Source organism: Protomyctophum bolini (genome assembly GCF_963924005.1).
Source record: "Protomyctophum bolini genome assembly, chromosome: 19".
Taxonomy (NCBI): domain Eukaryota; kingdom Metazoa; phylum Chordata; class Actinopteri; order Myctophiformes; family Myctophidae; genus Protomyctophum; species Protomyctophum bolini.
This window is the reverse complement of record NC_137880.1, coordinates 26,520,364-26,537,776: the sequence shown is the minus strand read 5'-3', so window position 1 is coordinate 26,537,776 and position 17,413 is coordinate 26,520,364. Positions and strand designations below refer to the sequence as shown.

At 44.7% G+C, this 17,413-nt stretch overlaps 1 protein-coding gene across 1 annotated transcript in view; it reads left to right on the top strand.

Annotated features, from left to right (window-relative positions):
* The window catches only part of kcnk2b (potassium channel, subfamily K, member 2b), a 109,638-nt gene that overhangs the window by 243 nt on the left and 91,982 nt on the right, over positions 1-17,413 (top strand). The window contains exon 2 of the mRNA XM_080790368.1: positions 56-262. The gene's annotated coding sequence lies outside the window, so the exon portion shown is untranslated. The remainder of the gene's footprint in view (positions 1-55; positions 263-17,413) is intronic.

Genomic DNA, 17,413 nt, shown 5'->3' with positions numbered 1-17,413 from the left:
CACATTAGTCTACCTGAATCTCTGATAGAGACCGTGTTTGTGCTTGTTGCTCCAGTCTTCCAGGTCAATACGGAGGCTGTAGTCTCCTTGGGTGCTCAGGTCATGGATGTGGTCGTTGCCCAGCCAGAACTCTGTGTGCAGGTCACCAAATCCCTCCTTGTAGTCCCTCCAGTGTCGGTCGAAGCTGACTAAACCATCCACTCGTCTCTGGATCACAGTCCAGCCACCACCTGAGCATGAAGGACAGCAAAGCATGGCACTGGTAAGGAAGTGTCTAACATGGAACACATGTCACTTAACATGAAGGCAAGATGTGCAGTAGAATATGTCTTTAGTAGGTACTGTAGTTAGGCGGAAAATGGATTTGAATTCATTACAAGATCAAAAATATTGCTAATATCCAATTATAATTATGTTGGCATAACACAGGGTGGTGATGACATTAAGAATACAATTTTTAAGTATCACATACAAATATATACAGTATGGTATACCATAGCATATGCTTACAGTAATCTGCTTATTGGCGTGATTGTGTATACAGTTACTTTATTTATTTTGTTTGTAACTTACCATCAGTGTCCATATCACAGTAGACTTCCACAGGCATGCCCCCCAATGCCGGCACTACTGTGTAGAGTCCTGATCTCCTCAGACCATTGTAGTAGATAGCAGCACAGTCAATGGGGCAGTTCCTCACATGCTGAACCTCTGAGGAAGAGATAGAATTGCGGGTCAAATAAGGGAGATCTGGTTCCCTCTGCTGGTAGGTTGAAGGTTGTTGTGGTAAAGGTTTGATTGATTGATTGATTGATTGATTGATTGAATACTTTAATAAGAGTTTGGAGAAAAAAAGAAGAAGCACAGAAGAGTTTAATACCAATACAATGCTACAAAGATTGAACCCAAGGGGCATTTACGGTAATTGGATCTCTAAAGGGACCAGTTAGTGCTCAATTAGAGCGGTATTGAAGGAGTGTAAGGATTCACACTTTTTTATGACTGTTGGTAGGGAATTGCACATTTTGATGGCATAGCAGTAGAATTAATTTAACCCCTTGTTTGAGCCAAATCTGGGCTGAACGTTATTTGTGGCACTCCCTTTCGTGTGACTGTGGACGTCTTTAACATCTTTGAAACATTTTCTTTGTGGTGTTGCGCATATCTTGTAGACCAGGCCTATTCCAAGACAGTTACTGTTCTCTGTCCTCTGACCTCTACCCTGAGCCATCCCACCCTAGCAAAATGAGCAGGGGTTAGCCCGACCCCAGTTTGTTTTGGGATGTCCGTAAACTTGTTTGTACCATGAGGTACGCATAGTCTTAGGTCACATTCTCACCTAATACTTCGGTAGACTCGGATGCGTATGGGCGGAGAAATGGGATTCTTGCATATTTAATTGGCTACGGTTTGCCTTCACACTGTCATGATCCGCAGCAATTGGAAACGCAGCAGGGGGGACCTTTATCAATGTGTTCCATTCATAAACTAGCCTACACAGTGAAATGATAAATCTATGGTGATAAAATTATACTCATAACGCCCCCCCCCCCCTCTCTCTCGCTCTCTCACTATATAGCACGCAGCCACGCACTGTTCTTTTGGGCATGGAGGCACAGCGCTGAGCGCACTGATATAACAGACAGCAGCGCAAAATGTTTACAAGTTTATCGAGATGAAAGTTCCTACTCCCCAATAGTCCCCACACAGTGACAGCACTCCATGTTTACGGCACGCACAGACAGACAGAATATTCTGTAGGCTATAATACTATTACACTGCACTGCAGTGTTTGTGTTTTCTTAAGCAATTGATTAATGTAGGCTACTCGTCCTCATTTCGATCAGGGCTTCAGTCTCCACTCTCCTCATTCGACCACGTCTATCCACGGTAACGGGACATCTTTGCGCTGCGTAAAATATGCCTTCTCCGTCTCCAACTGTGTTCAGCTCCTCACCCGCCACATTGTTTGCTTCATTTCCTTTATTTGCTGCGGATTGCATTCACACATGCACCGAATCGTAGTCAAGCGCGATTGGAAGCGAAGCGAAACCCCCGTTTTTGCTCGGAGTAAAATGCGGTTCTTTGCTGCGCATTAGGATTCGAAAGAGCCTTCACACCTGCCAAACGAAGCACACTTTCTGAAAATGCGCAGCAGGATTCGTTTTAATCGCAGCAAAGCTCTCTGGTGAGAATGCGACCATAGTGACATAGGTTGTCTTTGATGGCAGTTGGTGTGTGTGTGTGTGTGTGTGTGTGTGTACCTGGGTGCAGGGCCTCCTGAGCATTGGCCAGAGCATTGGGCTGGACTGCGTTCATCATGCAGCCCGCATTCATTGTGTCTCTGTCGGCCCGGTCTGTTAGGTTATGGACCTGGTTCTAAACAGCAAAACAGGTACTATAGTCCAGGCCATTTTGACTTTGAAAACTGTCTATTTTATACATCGATTGCATACAATACATGTGAGCAAAATGTAGTGTTGGATGAGAATATACGTTATTATTAACCCATGACTCTGCCAGATGGGGCAGTATTGTGTTCACAAGTTCATGTGAAGCAAGCGTCTTCAATCTGGCGGAGTCAGGTTAAATATTCGTAGGTCTGGGATAATAGTATGCCTGTAGATCCACAGGATAAGAGTATGTATTGTGTAGGTCTAGGATCAGAGTAAGTATACCTGTAGGTCTAGGATGAGAGTGCCCTGTAAGTGCAGCAGAGTACTGGCTTCATCGTAATGCACTTCCAAATCATGAAAACGCTGCTCCACGGACACATTGGCATGGTTCTTTTCTTCACTCTGGCAGTGAATGTAAATGCAGTGATTGTGAATGTAAATCCACAGACACATCCAGGCATGCACAAATGAGAGAAGATTTATCGTGAAATTGTCCTCCGTCATAAACTAGGAATTACTGTAGCTTTTGTTGAGCTGAAAATTCGGTACCACTTAAAGCGTATATACCCTGTAGTAAACTGTATGTAATGTACATTTGGTACGCTCTTATGTTACTGAGTCTGGGAGTGAACTTGTAGATTGGCTATTTTTGGCAAACCTTCCCCCCAGAATAGGGATGGTGGGTGTTCAAGTAAACAAAAGTGCAATTTTTGATTATCACGATAATATTGTTAATCGGCACATGTCATTTTCATATCGTGACATCCTTACAACACTCACACACGCACTCACACACACACTAGGCACTAGTCTTAAAACTCAAGATGTGCATCAGTCCATGATCTATTCCGAGCCGGAACAGGAAGGATCACCTAGTTTTCATGTGAAACACCCATTAACCCCTGGTCACCATCCAGCTGGCTCTGGCCAACAGTAGCTACGCTAACCTTTGTGTGGTGGGTCACTGCCTTAGACGCACGACACGTGGAAGAGCAGGAGGCTAATCCTGTTAGTGACCACTAGGGTCAAGGACGTGCCAGACACAACAAAAACAAACAAAAAGAGTGGTGGTGCAGGCATGATCAATATCAGTGAGATATCTCCATCTGCCATACTGTGTGAAGCAACCTGAAACTAGAAGCATTACATGTTTGCTAGCACATGTCTACGAGGCCAGATTGCAATTCTAAGGGGATTTGCTTACTTCCCTGTTATTGAATTATCTTGTTTGGGAAAGTGGGCACAAGCTGATTGTCTGAAAGGCATTGCTGTCGCTGCCTATAGATTCCAGCTTATAGTTAACTCCCATGAACTCACGCATGGTACTAGTAGTATAGTATGTCAATAGTAAATGGTAAATAAAATGGTGTTTTTATATAGCGCCTTTATCCAAGGCGCTTTACAGAGAGATTGTGCATTACATTCACCCATTTACACACACAATCACACACCGATACCGGAGGAAACCATGCAAGGCACCAACCTGCACATCAGGAGCATTTAGGGGTTTAGGGTCTTGCTCAAGGACACTTCGACACTAACTCTGGGGGAGCCCCGGTTCAAATTGGGAACCTTGCGGTTCATCCGGTCACTCTACCCCTGAGCCACCGCCGTCCCTGTATAGTATAGTATGTCAATAGTAAGGTATAGTATGTTAATCGCCCACCTGCAGCTCTAGAACCCTGATGCGGTGCCGGTGGTTCCTGAGCTCCTCCTGCAGTTCAGAGATAGTCTCCTTTAGTGTGAGGATCTGCTGTTTGCGGTCCTCATTCTGGTGCAGCCAGTAGGACACCTCATCGGTGCAGCGGAACATGTCTGGACACTTCTGTTCGCCCACCTGTGGCAGCGTGGCCACCAGCCGACACATCCCATTCTCCATCACCTGTGAAAGGAGGGGAGAGGTGGTCAAAGAACTTGGAATGACCATATTCACAATCACATAGCAGCTATTTTACGTCATGGTGCAGTATGACGCAAGTGCAAAATGGCCACCGCGATGGGAATGGTTGAAAGCATGTGCAACTGGGGGAAACAACATCTCAGAAGTGTCCCTCAGCTAGATCACACATTATGCCTGACTTAGTCCCTCTACCTACTCCTCGGTACCTCTGAAGTCCCTCGAACAGCACTCTAATTGGCCTCATCTCCAATTATCAGTCTCTTATTGGAGAGAAGTGCAGTAGTCACAATACCCTCCACATCAGTCACGTCTGTTATGTCCTTGTTGACTCTAAACTAAACACCTTACATAATTCAAGCCATTCAAGGCTATGTTGTTAAATGGTGCATTTATATATATAAATGCACAATAAAGTATTGGCATTTATTGTACAGTATATTGTGTAGGAATATGCAATATGTTAATTATTGTTTAACTAATGTTTATTATTAATTATTAATAAATATATTCTTCTCCAGGGAACATTTTCAGCATAAAAAATCACAATAATATCAATAATGGTATTTAGTCTGTTGGATTACCTATCTCGAATAGTAGTCTTCAAGGCACAAGAAGGTGGCCACACATACTGGTAGCCTACTTTATTATAGGACGCAGAGTAAAGAAACCAACGTTCCGCGATTACCTATCTCAAGCTGTTTTTAAGTCTCTGCAAGTTGTTTTTCAATACTGTACTGAAATGAATACAACATACTGTACTGAAATGGCGAACAAACCAGGCTTTGGAAAATGTTCGGCAGTATCTATTGTCAAGAAGTGAGTCATAGTCAATGGGCTACGCATGCCAGATCACCAGTGTGGTCCTTCAAAGATAAGCCTTCAGTGTATTGGCATGTTTATAAAATTACATGAATTACCTGGTTAGCGTATTCCCCACACTGGGAGCCCCCACCATTGTCCTGAGTGGACTGGTTGTCTGCTCTGCCCTCCAGGGCTACACACAAGAGCACACACAGAGCAGACCACATGTTGTTTACTGTAGGTTCTGCTCAGTCTGTCCCTGTCTGCTCGCTGTTGAGTGGGTCTCTGAGAGAGTTTTCTGTTCCTGGAAAGGTTCTGTTCTCTTTCCCTGTTGGGAAAACAGCGTTGGTCTCCTGATTGAATTCATCACATCTTTGACACAGCACTCTCAAAGAAAGTCCTCTCTCTCTCTCTCTCTCTCTCTCTCTCTCTCTCTCTCTCTCTCTCTCTCACACACACAGACAGACAGACAGACAGACAGACAGACAGACACGCATGTAGTGTGGTGTGGTCTGAAACGTCTTGGGAGGGTGTTGAGCTCGCGTATATCTAGTACAGTGTATATCACTACTAATGAGCAAGTAGCTCATTAGTAGTGAGTTTAAGTTTATTTCATGCATGATTCTGTCTCTTTCTCCTTCGCACGCATACACACGCACGCACGCACACACACACCTTTGCTTCAGCAGCCTAAAGGAGATCATGAGTTTCAGTGAGCTCAATTAAGGTGATCTCCGGTTATTTGACCCCCCCTCACACACACGCACGCGCGCACGCACACTCACACACACACACACACACACACACACACACACACACACACACACCAATGTACCTTTCAAAGAGCTATGATGCTGCAAAATGCTATGTCATCCTTTGTAGAGAGTACAGTATGGTATCATTTTCTGAAATTACACTAATTCTGTGAAATTAGTGTACTCACCACAGTCCCCAATAATCTCCTACACCATTCCTGGCACACTTCTTGCCAAGGAATCCTTTCCATTCCCCTCGTTTGTGTTAAGTTTGCTTTACATTTTCTTCTGTCTGTTCTTCTCTTTCAAGCATTGTCCCTTCATCCTCGGTCTGTGCTTGTTTCTGCCTCTGTCCGTCTGCCTCTCTCTCTCTCTCTCTCTCTCTCTCTCTCTCTCTCTCTCTATCTGAGTATACATACGGTAGTAGAAATCTTAGCCCCATAATCCACCCTAAGAGGATTCGCAGTGAGAGATGACGGCGGCGGTGGCTCAGGATGGATGGTTGCCAGTTCGAACCCGGGCTCCCCCAGAGTTAGTGTCGAATTGTCCTTGAGCAAGACACTGAACCCCTAATTGCACCTGATGTGCTGGTTGGTGCCTTGCATGGTTCCCGCCGCCATCGGTGTATGAATGTGTGTGTGTGTGTGTGTGAATGGGTGAATGTAATGCACAATCATTGTAAAGTGCCTTGGATATAGTCGCTATATAAATGCACCAGCACCATTTACCATTTACCATTTAGAGGTGGGTGGAGGTGTATACAGACCCCAATATAATATTTGACATAAACACGTCCACCAGAGGGTGCTGTTGCTCAACTAAGCACACCTCTATGGTGCCTTTTAATAATTACAGTATGTAGTTCTAGTAATGTATTTATTATTTATTTAATTGACTACAATTACTTTTACAATGATGTATTGACATGACACACGTTGTGTAATGTTTTACTGCAGTGGTTCTCAATATGGGATCCGGGGACCCCCAGGGGGTCTTTGAGGAGTTCCAAGGGGTCCCTACTCTAATGATTGATTGATTATCTTCACCGTTATTTCATGCACAAGTAAATACAACTATTTTGATCCGAGTTTCATTGTTGTCTCTATAACTACAGCTTTACTGTGCATAGACACTAGACAGTAATGGAACTCTGGAACATACAGTATGAGAGGAAGACCAATTATATCTGATATCTACTGTATGTTAATCCCATATCAAATGGGAGTCCGTGGCCGTAATCACTGCTTATGTCACCTAAACTGCCCAAAGAACATGTGTGCACACACACACACACACACACACACACACACACACACACACACACACACACACACACACACACACGTTTATATTATAGCTCATGGTGTTCTGATAACACAAAGAAATGCTCTGAACCTAGGTGCAGCAATCCCATTATCCCCATCATAAACACTGGTGGTAATAATAAAGGGCTGGTGTGATGGGATAATGATCCTCTTGCAGTAGCTTTGCTAGATTGTACTTCCTGACCACCCCACCCACCCCTGCCGCCCACTATGATTTCCCAGCAAGGCTATTGAGCAATACAACGAAGCCAGTGAAAGCTTAATTACAACTTAATTTGTCTTTGATTAGTTATAAACAGTTATGTAATTTTCTTTTAGAGGAGACAGTAGCAGTAGAGCTGACTCATTTTCAGTTCAAATACTGGCAGTTTGTATATTTGTAATGTCTTTAAATGTTTTGATTAATTGAAAAAGGACCCTGATGTAACAAGTGTTAGTGCTTTTTCTGGTTTTACTTGAACTGTACACATTCTGCAAACTGTTAATACAAATAATTTTTTTTATAAAAAAAACATTTTTCTAAACGGTATACCATCCTACTATAAATGCACCACGTCTCTCTGTACGTGTGTACGTCTGTAATCCACGTAACTGGAGAACCGTTTTAGCTACCGACTTCAAATTTGACATAGTGCAGTGCTCGGCCTTGAGTTGGTGGGATACACCGTTGTCCAGAAACCCTGCAAAAGGCTCTGGTCAGGCTCTGCCAGTTGACCTAATGAGCCTAAGTCCCCTCACCTCACCTGTACAATTCCCAGCCTCAGCCAATTGATTGCGACGGCAACCCCGCACCTGCCATTTGATTACTTAACCAGTCCACTTTTCACAGTCAGTTTGTACTCTTCAGACACAGGCAGACAGACAGATACAGAGATCTCATTATGGGCACAAGAGGGGGGTGCAGACGGTTGCCGGGTACAAATCACCCGTGGCGTCCGCGTGCGGTTCGGGTTAGGTTAGTGTTTGGTTAGGGTGTCGGAGTAATGACTGTCAGACTCTTGGTATGTCGGAACACATGCACCCCACATTACAAAAGGGACATAGCTATACGGTTAAAACGGGTGCTATGACAACGGGTATTGCATACTACTGTAGGTTCCCAACTTGCATTGTTCCCAAGTAGGCCGGTGGCCGACGGGCACAGGTCTAGTTTTGAAAAACGGTATATACAATTCTTTGCAGAGTGGTATGCCAAATACCACTTTTGGAGCTCGCCCTCTCTCTGATCCAGAGTCCACAGTGAGCAGCTGTTTGTTTTATTTCAAGTAAAATGACCCCTTTTTGTCATCCTGATATCACAAGATTTACAGTACAGTAGCTCAATATTAGAATTTAGCCAATAGATTATGGTCTCAGAATGACTTATAGAACTTGTAAATAAAATATCTGTTTTAAAAGCATCGCAGTTGGGACAGATTATGGCATTATGGAGAACACAAAGGTTTAGCCATATGGTGGCACTAAAGATTCAACTTAGAATCGCCTTCTGTTTTGGAGTGTGATGCGTGATGCCCCTCTCACTGACTGTACAATCAGGCCCCACTGTAGCACGTTTATTATAAGTACTGTTGAGTGTCTGTTATCACAGCTTCAAGATGCTGAAGAGGGAAGTATTAGAAATGGCCCCATGGCTTGGAATAAGTGGATACACTTACCCAAGAAAATTCAGCTGATGATCTGCTATGACTCAGAATTAAATTTTATCGCAATTAGTAATTAGATTATCGTATGAGGACAGCAATATGATTATAACATATTTTTTTAATTAACTTTCTTATTAACTTAACTTAATCCAGTGAAGAGATAAATCCATTCACAATCTGCATGTTGTCAATGGGATCACTCCTCTCTGCCAAATAAGTTCAAGCGCCAGCAGTAACACAATGATTGGCAGAAACCTGGCTCCTTGAGATTGTCAGCACCTTGTGGCTGGTATATCATCTATTCAAACAGAACCCACCTTGTGGCTGGTATATCATCTATTCAAACAGAACCCACCTTGTGGCTGGTATATCATCTATTCAAACAGAACCCACCTTGTGGCTGGTATATCATCTATTCAAACTGAACCCATGCACACGCCAGCAGGCTCTAGCTGCATGTAAAGAGGAGGTAAGCAACCCGAACACACACATACTGTATTCAGCAGCAGGGCCCAAGAGTTCAAAACCTTTAAGCCTATACACATACATACCTGTATCTGATTGGATCAGATTTGGATTTTGGGGAGTTCAGAACCAAAAATCTGGACTGCTTTCACTCTGATATCCTATGGACCTATCAGATCAGAAAATCAAATTCAAACTGTAATCTGTATTAAATGTGGTTAGTTCAAAACAAAAACATAGGATTGGGATCAGTTTGACCCAAAAAACAGGTTACGTACAGTAGGTATTGGATGTTGACATTCATTCATCAGCCAACACTCCCCGCTGATAGGTATTAGCCCCCGCCAGAGAGGACGTATAGCCCTTAGTCCTACTCCTGTCTATTTCAAACAAAGTGTTTTTTTACTTGGGGGTCATATTTTGACAGCAGGAGTAATTTGACCCCCCAGTATTACAGTATAGGATGTATTAGGATGTTGATATTAATTTATCAGCCAACACTCCCCACTGACAGGTAGTAACCCCCCCCCCCCCCCAGAGAGGACGTATAGGGCCTTAGTCCTACTCCTGTCTATGTATTAGGATGTTGATATTCACGTATAGGGCCTTAGTGCTACTCCTGTCTATGTATTAGGATGTTGATATTCACGTATGGGGCCTTAGTGCTACTCCTGTCTATGTATTAGGATGTTGATATTCACGTATGGGGCCTTAGTCCTACTCCTGTCTATGTATTAGGATGTTGATATTCACGTATGGGGCCTTAGTGCTACTCCTGTCTATGTATTAGGATGTTGATATTCACGTATGGGGCCTTAGTCCTACTCCTGTCTATGTATTAGGATGTTGATATTCACGTATGGGGCCTTATAGTCCTACTCCTCCTCCCAGCCAACATTCCCCACTGACAGGTAGTTACCCCCCTGAGCTCAAACCCACAATTCAACATTTTGGTTTTAAGATGTTGATATGCATGCTGCCCTCAGAGCAGCAAATTTACATGTTTGTATAGCATTTAAGCTGCCCTGAGATTAGCATGCAAAAGCTTCCCTCAGAGCAGCAAATTAGTAGTTGCTGCGAGAGTGAGGTCTAGCCAACACCAACTCGGGATTCCTGGATCGCTGCCCTCCACAATTTCCTATCCGACATCAGGTTCTTGAGCTCTTCAGTGTTGTCAGCCAAGCTATCGCGCCGCATCACGTCTACATAGGTGGTACGCTCCTTTCCCCTCCTGGCTTTGCCCTGGGTTTGCTCCCATAGGGTAAATTTACTTGCCTCAAGTTCTGGTTGCCTGACACTTTGCCCTGCCAGCCTCATCCTACTCTCTCTGACTTTGTCATTGTCTGTGACCCGTGGTAGGTCCCCATAGAGGTCCACATTTCTGATGCGGTCCTTCCATGTGACACCTTGTGCCATTCGTAGCATTCTTGTGTAAACTCCATCCAGGGCTTTTTCCTGTTGTATTGTAAGGGTCCATGTCTCGGCCCCATACAGCAGTACTGACTCCACAGCTATTTAAGTCAACCACCATACGTTCTCAGGTAGCCTATACTAGTATAAAACTATGAGCAAAACACTGTAGAGGGGTTTAGGTTGTTCTTTGAAATGTAAATGACTTGTCACACTCATGGCCGTAGGTTGACATCTACAGCAGCTAAACGCTGATGGTGGATGTTGTCAGTTTGACAGGATGGCGGAGCTGGCGGCGATGGAAGCTGATGAGGCGATGATGCTGTGCTACTGAGTACGGCTAAGTAGGGCTCGTGTTAGGACGGTGGAATATTCCTTTTTCTGGATTGCCTTGCTGCCTGGAAGGCAGAGAGGTCGCTGGGAACTTATCCACATCTTTTCCCCTGGCTTACAATACAGTACAACAACTCCTGTTGAAGGGCTTACTGAATTCATTGAATGAATGAATCAGCTGTAACTAAGGGTCAAATGTCCATATATATGCACAATAGCCATCAGTAAAGGTTAAAATATCTATATACGCTGACTTGGAGCTCCAGGGCTGATCTTCGATAAGATTCATAAGAATGTGAGTCTGCTATAATTTACAGGCCTCAAGAGTTGGAACGTGTGTGCATGTGTGTGTGCGTGTGCGCTTGCGCATGTGTGCGTGAATGAGAGAAAGACTTTTGCGTGAAATAAACTTTGCTATTCGCTCATTAGTAGTGATATACTGCATCAGATCTGAGACCTCTAAAATGCCAAGCACAATACTCGGAACATTGCTTTAGGATAGAGAGACGTTCTCATCAACATCCTGCCAAGGCCTTTCAGACTACTATACTATAGATCTCCTTGATCTTCCTAGATCCATGCGTCACATCAGTATTTCAATTATTATTCAAAGATTTGTGCCACATTTTCAAGATAAAAAAAAAGAAATCAGATCTTTTTCAGTTTTTAAGTATTACATAATGCTTAAAACACCAAAAGGGGTTCCCGTCCACTCCTGAATGGGTTAAAACTGCAACCAACCAACCAACCAACCAACCAACCAACCATTTGATTAACCAAAATCCAGACCAGCGTAGGCCTACTAATAATTTTCCAGACATTCCCCATAAACGACTTAATTAACTATATTTAAAGTATATCAAGTTACCTACCTCCTAGCCTCATGAATGTGCTCCTATTATGTCCACAAAACAATTAATAGATCATCTTCTATGAACCTCTAATAAATTGTCTTCCAGGTAATGTCAGAAAACATGTGCTTCAGTGATCTGCTTTGAACTGTGAGTCAACACAGCAATTCATTTTTTATTCAGTTAATTAAGCAGGCCTAAATGGTAAATGGTGCATTTATATAGCCTGTATCCAAGGAAACCATGTGCAAGGCACTGTTTTCAGCTACTTATAGTGTCTAAATTCAGCTCTTTTGCTTGTAAGAGAAGGATAATCTATGCTTATAAACTTTATAAGCGTAGATTATCCTTCTCTTACAAGCCAAAGAGCTGAACCAATATAAAGAGATCTAAATGTGAGATTGATCAAACCAATAGATATCCATATCTAATAGCCTTGTGAAATCACGTGTGCTGTCAGTTTTATTCGACATGCACTGAATACCAAGACAAAGTAAATAACATTCAGGAGGAATCACCTTTGTGCCCTGTTTTGGATTGTGTTTTCACAAAACGCAATACCTGTTTGCTGTCGCAAAGAAACCACCTAACCTACGAAATGACCCATTAGCATTCCATTTTGGGTTTATGATCCGGTCGGGAGCGGATGGTAACTTTCGTCATGTTGTAGTCAATGATTTGTAGTCATCTGGCAGGAAACCACAAGACGGAATCAGTACTATGAATGGCGGAATTCTTATTCCGCCTTGTGGTTTCCTGCCTGATGACTACAAAACAAGACTACAACATGACGTAAATTACCATCCGCTCCAGCCCGGTTCACACGGCGATTTTGGAACACAGACCAGGCTTTCCTCCGAGGTGGAAAGCCTGGTGACGCGTAATTGGTTCAGTATTGTTTTAACCAACACACAGACATCAACGGTGTTCAATAGCACTGTTTTTAAAAAAACAAAAAACATGGAGTTAGGTGGTTTAATCCCGACAGCAACAAATACTGGAGATCAGTCACTCAAAATACAAAAGATTACTTACCCATGATACATCCATCCAGAAACGCACACACACACACACACACACACACACACGCGCGCGCGCGCGCGCACACACACACACACACACACACACACACACACACACACACACACACACACACACACACACACACACACACACACACACACACACACACACACACACACCCCCTTACATTGGAAATAAACCAGAGGGACACAAACTGATCTCATCTATTACTGATAGCATCACACTGACCACCTTGCCCCGTGTATCTGGTTTGACACATGTGCCCGAACTACTACAGTACGACATTTATTTGAGGACGTGTCGCTCATTTTGAACGGTTTGCAACTATTTAACAAGTAAAGGTTAGCAACATTGTGACTACACATTGAGTCTGAGTGAAATGAGGAAATTGGGGGAAAACTTTCACTTGAGTTGCAACATTTACATCAATGTTTTTCTTATATCCATACTGTACCATACCTCTGGCATTGGAGCTTTTTAAATTACCAGCCAAGGTAAAGTTCTAACAGCTTGGGATAGTAATTCATGCTTTCATTTCATCCTGGCTAGAATGATAAGTCAAAAACGACAACCTTCTTCTTTGTAATATGAAACTTTATATCAGTTGAACATAGCGTAAAACAACAACCTGGCCACTGCCATTGATTCATATAATAGACTGTCTGCTAAAGCCCGCGCATAGTGCAAAGCCCGCTGGGTAGTGGGATGTACCATAGTGACAGAACCGTAAGTACCATAATAGTAGAATGCACAAACAGAATATTTACAATCTCCCACTTTTCTTTTCTTTTTCCCTTTTTTTTTTTATAACAAAGAAACAAAGTCTATTATTAATGTCCATAGGCATGAAAGAACATAATGACCAAAAACAAAAATTACTGTTAAAAGAAAGAGTCTCTATTCCAGTTTCCATACTCCAACACTGAGTGCCTTTAGGAGCTGAAGTGCGGATGCACCTCGTTTTGTCAAGCAATCAGCTAGCTGCTCTCCTGTAGGTGCCCACAGTATCCGTTGGATTCTTTTGCTCTGAAGAAGTTCCTTGATACCACTTATTTCAATGCGGAGCCTTTTCTCTGTCACTGACTTAGTAGACTTGATGGCATCAGCAAGAGAGTGGTTATCAGTGACACACACTATTGGTAAGACATGCTGGGTAAGATGTCCAGTGGTTAGTTCTGCATGAAGGTCAGAAAGAGAAATGGCACTGTCAACAGCATCTGCGAGAGCGAGTGTTTCACCAGCAAGTGTGCTTCGGACGACTCTCCTGATCTTCTTTGACTGCCAATAAACAGGTGAGAATCTTCCTTCCTCACCCATCAGCACAATGAGATGTCCCCCTTGAGTGCCACCATCTGGAAGGTTTCCCAGTGAGGCATCACAGAACACTACTAGCTTTAGAGAGTTGTCTTTTCCTAGGTTCTGAAATTTCAGTGTCACTTTTTCTGATTTTAGCTTTCTCACCACCTTGTTTGTGTCATGTAAACTCTGTACAGTAGCATGTTTTATGTTAGCAGCAAGGACACAAGTATCAAACATAATATCAGGTCGACTTTGTCTGGCAACCCACAGAAGTTGACCTATCTTTGATCTAAGGTCATCGATTTCACTCTCAGTCAGGGGAGCATCACGGCTCATCGCTCTGGAGGTGTCCATGTGAATTGGCTGAAGATTCTGTATATAATGGTCTTGATGCATATAAGTTACTCCACTTTCAGTGACATACTCCATGCCTACATAGCGAAAACTGTCATGTTCTTCTCTGCCCACTTGGAAGGCAGTTTGCAGGTGAAGGATCACTGTTGTTGCGAAACTGTGTGAACCACCCCAGATAAAATCATCAACATGACAAGCAAGCACTCCAGACACATTACAATCATTATCCAACCAATAAAAAATGGCAGGGTCAACTTGTGACATCTTTCCTCCAGTTTGCAACATTGTTTCTTTAACTCTATTGTACCAGTACAGTGATGCATCATTTAGTCCATAAACACATTTATTCAGCTTCCACAGAGTTCCTTCACTCTTTGCTTCAGGTGGTGGACGGAGATAAATGTCTCGGGATAGCTCATTTCCTTGAAGGAATGCTGACTTAATGTCCATAGAGTGGGGTGTCCATTGGTTTTGACATATCACTGACATGAGTAGTCTAAGAGACTCTGAGGCACATGTTGGAGAGTCCTTTGGGAGGTCCTTTGTGTTTAGCTCTTCAAAACCTCTCGCCACTAGTCTTGCTTTTGGAACTATGCCGTCTGCTGTGTCTTTGAGTGTGCACACCCATCTTGTGGAAATACACTTTTGTCCCATATTTTTTACTTCATTGAACACTCCATGTTTTTCCCAGTTACTGATTTCAGTAAGTTTAGCTGATTCAAATGACACATCCTTTGTAACCAGTACATCATCGTGGTGTCTGTCAGGTGGCTGTTCCACCCTGTCCAATAGTTCAATCTGCAGTGTGTCAACCTGTGAAAGGTCAGCTGACCTGGTTGTGCCAGTGAGGCTAACTGGAGGTTACGCAGTAACCGTGGTTATATTAGGGATATGAGTGAAGCGATTCACTATGGGAGCGCTCCCTCTGAGCGCGAGACACAGAATAATTATTAATAAACTCACATTCTACTAGTCGAATGGGCCTTTGCGACATGCCGTATTCCGTCACCTCCCCGGTATACCCGGCGAAATACGCGCATGCGCACTAATTCGGTGAACATTTTCCTTCTGCCGTAACAAGCTAGAAGGGTATCTTGGTGAATCGCTTCACTCATATCCCTAATATAACCACGGTTACTGCGTAACCTCCAGTTATATAGCGGAATATTCGCTTCAGCGATTCACTATGGGAGACTTCATAAACTCCCTTCACCATATCACTGACGTGACACACCCATCCGACAGGTATACCTCCGTGGCCACCTGCGTCCCTGACACAGTGACCACAACCAGGATTCGGGAAGACAAGCAGACGAAGGCCACCCGGGTCACCGACCCGCTGGCCATGTCCCTACCTAGTGAGGCGCAGACAGCCAAAAGGCCGTCTAGAGCACCTCAGGGCTAACTGGGCTGATGGTCTTGGACCACCTCATGGCTCCAGGGCCTAAACCTATGCCCCAGGCTCTGGGCTAACCTAAGTTACCTGAACCAGGGCCTACCTATGCGAACCGCCGCGTGCAGACGCGACACCAAGGACAGCATGAGCCAGAGCCGGCTCTGCTACGTCCAGGTTATAAAACCTCGCAAACGTCGACGGGGACGACCAGCTCGCCGCCGTACAGACGTCCTGTATCGAGACACCCTTGAACAACGCCCAGGATGCCGCCACACCCCTCGTGGAGTGTGCCCTCAGGCCATCCGGCGGGGGTGTACCCGTACTAGCATAGGCCAGTTGAATGGCTTCCACAATCCACCGGGAAAGCCGCACCTTCGTGACAGGTTTACCTATCGCCCCAGCGCCCCATGCCACAAACAGCTGGCTACCCTGCCTCAAGGGAGCTGTTTTCTGCATGTATATCCGTAACGCCCTCACTGGGCACAAAGAGTGTAACTTCCTATCCTCCTCCCCCGCATGAGGAGGTGGATGGAACGACCCCAGATCAACAGGAACACTCCGAGCGAGAAAATTCTTAGGCACAAAGGCTGGGTTCGGTTTCACCGTCACCCTAAGTCCATCTACACTGAAGAACATGCAGTCCGCACTTACAGATAAGGCATGCATGTCACTAACCCGCTTAGCGGTCGTCAGCGCGATCAACAGAGCGGTCTTGAGCGATAGGAACTTTAGCTCCACCAACTCCAGAGGTTCAAACGGCGCCCCCATAAGAGCGTCCAGAACCAGAGATATGTCCCATGGCGGAGCCATAGACCGAGAGACCGGACGTGCCCTGTTCGCGCCCTTCATGAAGCGACGTACTAGGGGGTATTCACCCAAGGTCTTCCCCTCAATACCTATGTGACAGGACGAAATGGCTGCCAGATTGACCTTCACCGTGGAGAAGGATTTTCCGTCGTCCAAGAACTCCTGAAGGAAGGTCAGAACTTCCTTCACCGAGGCCAGGTACGGGACTACTTGCCCAGGCCTCTTCAAACACCACCGTTCGAAGACCCGCCAGGCTACATCGTACTGTTTTCTGGTCGACTGGGCCCTAGCTCCCTGAATAGTCGCTATGACGTTAGGAGGTAGGCCCTCATCCTGCAGATTCAACCTCTCACGGGCCAGGCCCACAGGTCCAGCGCGTGCGGTTGGGGATGGAATATTTCGTGTCTCACTTGAGTGAGCAGGTCCGCCCGCAGCGGGAGCTGCCAAGGGCGGTCGTACAGGAGCGGAGTTATCTCCGACCTCCACGACCCCCATGACGGAGCGATCAGGATCAAGGTCAGGCCCTGAGTCCTCACCCTGTTTAGCGTGGGAAGGATCAGGGACAGTGGGGGGAACGCATATAGCAGAGACCGAGGCCACCCGTGAGCTAGAGCATCCAAGCCCAGAGGTGCCT